The sequence below is a fragment of the Rattus norvegicus genome, chromosome 19, assembly GCF_036323735.1.
Source record: "Rattus norvegicus strain BN/NHsdMcwi chromosome 19, GRCr8, whole genome shotgun sequence".
In the NCBI taxonomy this organism is placed as follows: domain Eukaryota; kingdom Metazoa; phylum Chordata; class Mammalia; order Rodentia; family Muridae; genus Rattus; species Rattus norvegicus.
In genome coordinates, this window is record NC_086037.1 from 71,392,813 (window position 1) to 71,398,945 (window position 6,133).

A 6,133-nucleotide genomic window follows, 5' to 3' on the forward strand; every position below is an offset into this window, starting at 1 on the left:
GCGCACACACACACACATACACACACACACACACACACACACACACACACACAATACACTCACTCTCAAGGGACCCTGAGCTGTGTAGGAGTACTGAGTCTGAAGTATGCTGGAATTTGACCTTGAGAGAGAAAAGGAGGGCAGCTCCGGGACTTGGCAAATTACAGACTATCCTAGAACTGCCAGGAGACTGGATACTTGGAGTTTCATCAGAGGCCACAGCTGGGATTCAATTGTCCAGGAGTCGCTCCTCCTCCCCTTCCTCCCTCCCTCCCCCACTCCTTTCTCTCTGTGGTTGTAACTCAGGGCTCCATCTGCTCAGAATCCCCGGCCCTCTTTTTAAAATTATTATCAATTTAATTTTACCCTTTGAGACAGGAGCGGACTCAGTTACCCAGATTGGCCTTGAATTCACTCTATGGTCCAAGGGTGCTTGAACTTTGAGCCTCCTTCTTCAAGTTCCAAAATTACTGGGATGATAGGTCTACCCTACCAGACCTGGCTTCAGTGTGGAGATTTTGAGGTCTTTCTTCACACAAAACCTTCAATTTCAGACACATACATACCACATGCATGCATACACATGTATATACACATACCCCACACGTACATATGGTGCACACTTACATGTCTCCTTTTATTGCTAAGTCTTCAGGGGGGAGAAATCCCTTCGCTGGTTTCTGGACCCTTCCTGTTGAGCCCCCACTCACCATCCAGTGCCCTAGGACCAGACATTCCCCCCAAAGTTCTGAGTACCTGTCTTTCTAGTCTTCTCCTCAGTCTCACAACTCTGAAAGAGGAAAGGAATCATTCCCTTTACCCTCAGGTTGGTTGGTGACCCGAGAAGATAGCGCACGGGGTGCTAGGGAAACGGGATATAGCCAAACTGATGAGTAGAGATGGAGTCTTACAAGGGACCCTGAAGTCAACGATATTCCCGAAAATAGCTCTTCTGCCTTAAGACGGCCACATAAACGCAGAAGCAAGATAGGATGCCCTGGGACCGCTCTTCTCCCGATGCGGCTGTGCCAGATTAGGAGTACCAAGAGGCGTGTCTACCCAGTTGAAAGCCATCACGGCTAAGCCAGGCGCTGGGCTACCCAGCTCTGTAAGGCTTGGGCACTGTTGGGTGCTTTTCCATGGAGCTGGTGTCTACCACTATCCTTTGAATTAAAAAAACAAAAAAACCTGTGCGAGCATGTGTATGTGCGCATGCGCGGATGCATGCATACGTGGGTGCATGCGTACATGCTCCGGTGCACAGGTACACACGTGCTTGCTTGTGAGTTTGTGTATATAGTTACTTCTCATAGGAGGCTCCAGGGAGGGCTCGTATCCACCCATAATCCCAGGTCTGGGCAAACTCTTGAAGAGATCACAGGTAGCTTTGGAGTCCTTCGCTTTCTTTGCTCCTGCCAGGGCAGTGGAGAAGAAAGGCTGGCCCCAGGGAAGGTCAAGGCAGGGCTGTTTTGTTCTCCAGAGCAGAGCAGAGACAGCCAGCAACACCACCCAGGCAATGCTCTGTGGAGACAAGTCGACAAACAAGAGCCGGGAAGCCCATCTCCTTGGAGCTGTTTATGTTACGTAACTCAAATAGACGCAGCAGCAGCAGAACTCCTCAGTGAAGCCAGACCAGGGCGGTTCCCTCAGCCACCGGGTCGGGTCGAGATGGCTGCCTTGAAACAACAACAATCTAATTCTCGGGGACACACCATCGCCACTCAACAGGACATCCTGACTGTGCCGCAGAGCAGGTCAGCGAGGACTTGGCAGGTCCTTATCTTCTTCAGAGAAGGAAATGAGCCCTAACCTGAGGGACGGGGTTGGCCTCCACCATGGAAGTTTCCCTTCATAAAGAGGGAAATGTATTACTCTGGTCTCTGAAAGCCAGTGAAAGTGACCCAGAGCTTGATGACCGCTTTCCCTCAGAAGTCCGGCCCTTTTTAACCTTGGGCAAAGAGGTAGGGACTGGCCTTCTGGAACCATCGGGCAGTCGACAAGAAGTCCAAAACACGTGTAAGCTGCCAGGCAGTGGTGGCATGGGCCTTTGGATCCCAGCACTAAGGAGGCAGAGGCAGGTGGATCTCTGTGAATTCAAGGTCAGCCGGTTCTACAGAGTGAGTTCTAGGACAGCGAGGGCTACACAGAGAAACCCTATCTTGAAAAATCAAAAAAGTCAATCAATCAATCAATCAAATGTATAAGCAGGCCAAGAGGCTTAGGCAACAGGAGGACCATAAAATTCAAGGCCCAGGCTAGAGAGATGGTTCAAATGCTCAGACAGAATGCTTGCAATGCGGGCATGAGGGTTCCATAGCTAGGGTGAGCCTGTATGGAGGGTGGATGGGGAGAGCCAGCTATGGTGGTAATGCCTGTAATCTGAGCATGAGGACCCCTGAGACAAGAAGGACCCTGGGGCTTGTTGTCTAGACAGCTTAGCCTACTTGATAGTTCCAAGCCAGTGAGAGACCCTGCCTCAAAAAACAAGGTAGGTAGCTCCAGAAAAGCATCTGAAGTTGTCATCTGGCCTCCACATCCATGTGCACGTGAACCTGTACATACACATACATACATACATACATACATACATACATACATACATACATACACAGTGCACCCTCATATGCATGAACACACTTAAAACATATAAGTGCTACAGAAAAGGTTGCAGGCCAGCCAGGACAACTTAGCAAGATCTTGTCTCAAAATAAAAAGTCAAAAGAGGGGGTTGGGGATTTAGCTCAGTGGTAGAGCGCTTACCTAGCAAACGCAAGGCCCTGGGTTCGGTCCCCAGCTCCGAAAAAAAAAAAAAAAAAAGTCAAAAGAGGCCAGAAATGTTTCTCAGGAGTAGAAGTTTATCCAGCGCGCAGGGAGCGTTAAGTGTTTAATATCCAGCACTCCAGAAAAGAATGCAAAAAACAAAACAAAAAAACCCCACTAGCACGGATACGCAAGGGCAGTTCACGCCCTGCCTGAAGCGGCACAGAGCAGGTCCTGAGACAGAACAAACGCGAACCCAGGAGACCTCTTTCATCAACACACCATTGTCTCTGAGGATGGTGGCTCCACCATGGGCTGGGGACAAGAATAGAAAGCCAATTGAGAACACAACCCTCAGAATAGTCAGAAGGAACCGGCTGCCAACACTTGCCCCCGTGGTTAGTAGGCTATGGGGACACGCGGAGAGCATTTTCTCTTGCAGGCTTGTGTTTAAAAATACGTCTTTCTTCAAAGCTGACTGGGGAGCGGATGAGAAATGGGAAGCCTCCCATGTCTGTGCAGAGGGGTGTGAACTCACTCTGATCTGATGAGGCCTGCTCAGCGCCCTGCCCTCCCTATGCCTGCTTGCATTCCCTTGCGGCTCAAGTTTAATGGCGGCCAGAGAGATAAAAATGGCTCCTTTAAAATGTGGGTCAAAGGTTGGGAGTGTAGCTTAGTGGTAGGGAGGCCCCTTACCTAACCTGTGCCAGGAAGTCCCTGGGCTCCATCTCCAGCATTGCCACACACCAGAAACGCTGTTCCCCAGGAGAGCTGGCTGGGTGCCCACAGAGGGCAAGCATCGAGATATTGCGTCCTCTGGGCTTGGACCCCGCCTCTACAAATGAGTCCCGGATGCCTTCTCTCTTCCAGTTTCCTTATTTTCAAAAAAATCGTATAATTTCTACCCACTCCTTATGAGTAACTAGGAACTGCACCAGCAAACTTTACAAACCTGGCATTGAGTTCCAAATTCGGGTTCAAGTGCTGAGTGACCCCCTATGTCAGCCCCGCGGGCCCAGTGCAGAACTCTCCTTTAAATTATCACACTGACAGACGGCGCTGTGAGGCTTCTCTGCCCAGAAGACAGTCTAGGCACCTCCAGAGAAGCTGGCTCAGAGGAGTCTCTGAAGTCCCTACAAGTCCGAACGGATGCTCTCAGTAGAAACCAACCGGTGACGCGCTGTCAGGTGTTGCAGTTGCCAGAATCTACCCATGGGCAGATTTGGCACCCTTTCCCCAGGGGAGCTTGTAGTAAGCAGATCAACATGGCGGGGTCAAGTTCAAGTTAGCCTCAATGAAACTCTGGGGATGTCTTCCTTGAACAACAACTGGGGCAGTGTGCCTGATGCTTAAGGACACCTAAGAGAAGGGTCCCCAGGGGGTGAGGTTGGGGTGGGGCTTCCCCTGGGACTGCTGTGCTTGCTAGTCTGCTGTGAGTGAAGTGAAAGACTCTAGAAGCAGAGTGGGGAGGGGCAGGGGCAGGTGAGCATGCTAATTAGCCAGTGAGCAGAGACACAAGCTGATAGATGTGGACTCTGGAAAGAGCAACATCATTATAACATTATAACAACTGCGATTATTATTACTGTAGGCTGTGGGCCGGGGTCGGGGGTGGGGGGCTGCCTTCTGGCCAAGACCTCCAGTCAGAACCTCTACCGTAAAAAAAAGAAAAACAGCCACCAAGTTGCAACCCTGGAGGTCTCTCCTGTGTTTGCGAGCAGAACAAAAATCTAGTTTAATGGTAGCACAGCTCCTGGCGAGATGGTTCATGGGTAAACATGGTGATCACCAAATCCTGAGTTCACTCATTGGAGCCTACATGGTAGAAGGAGAGAGACAAAAATTGTCCTCGGACATCTACTCATGCATCGCGGCTCTCAGATGCCCCATAAGATGAATGAATGAATGAATGAATGAATGAATGAATGAATGAATGAGTGAGTGAGCATTTAAAAATTAAAATGAAATCTGGTTCATGGGTTAAGGAGATGGCTCAACAGGTAAGACAGCTCTTGCTATGCAAGCAAGAGAATCTGAGTTTAAATCCTAACAGCCATGCAAAATGCAAGGTCTGGCCATTTGTGACTTGATTCTTAGTATTGCTGGCCAGGTGGCCTGACCAAAATGGCAGAGCTGGTTCAGACTCTGCCTCAAAAAATAAGGTGAGAATGCTGGAGGAAGTCACCTGACATCATTCTCTGCAAGTGAGCACATCACACACGCGCACACACACACACACACACACACACACGCTGTGCACCACGTACATATATACACACACACACCACATATACAAACATATACACTACACACATGCATTCATACACACACCACACATATATACATACACACACATCACACACACATACATACACACACATACACACAAGCATGCACCACATATACATACATACATATACACTACACACACATGCATATATACACACACCACACATATATATATACATACACACATACATACATATACACACACACCATGTGCATACATATACACACACACCATGTACATATAAACACACCACACATACATACATACATACATACATATATACACACACCACACATACATACATATATACATACACACACCACATATACATACATACACACACCACATATACATACATATATACATACACACACACATACATACATACATACATACATACACACACATACACACATGCATGCACCACATATACATACATACATATACACTACACACACATGCATATATACACACACCACACATATATATATACATACACACATACATACATATACACACACACCATGTGCATACATATACACACACACCATGTACATATAAACACACCACACATACATACATACATACATACATATATACACACACCACACATACATACATATATACATACACACACCACATATACATACATACACACACCACATATACATACATATATACATACACACACATACATACATATATACATACACACAGCACACACACTAACAAAGATAAGGTCTAGCTCATGGAGCTAGGGACATAGCTCAGGGTAGAGCCCCCTGTCTAATCTGTGCTAGGCCTCAGGTTTCACTCCCAGCACTGGGGGCAAAAATCCATTACATAAGTTGTCGTCCTCATAACATGTGGGTGAAGGAACAATAACAGGAAGGATTGGGACCTTAATATCCACTTGGGATTTTGAACACAGCTTGCAATTGCACAAAGCCACTGACTCTGGGGCAGGCTGGGAAATTTCTATTTCTTTCATGAGTGACACTGGACTAAGACCCAAGATCGCACTATGTCTCGAATCTGGACCACTCCCTAGCAGGGCCACCTGGGGCTTTGTCACTTTCCTTT

At 47.8% G+C, this 6,133-nt stretch overlaps 1 long non-coding RNA gene across 1 annotated transcript in view; it reads left to right on the plus strand.

Annotated features, from left to right (window-relative positions):
- The first annotated feature begins 1,464 nt into the window (after positions 1-1,464).
- LOC134483663 (uncharacterized) overlaps positions 1,465-6,133 on the plus strand; it is a 14,452-nt gene continuing 9,783 nt past the window's right edge. Inside the window, exon 1 of the long non-coding RNA XR_010060525.1 lies at positions 1,465-1,754. This is a non-coding gene — a long non-coding RNA (uncharacterized LOC134483663). The remainder of the gene's footprint in view (positions 1,755-6,133) is intronic.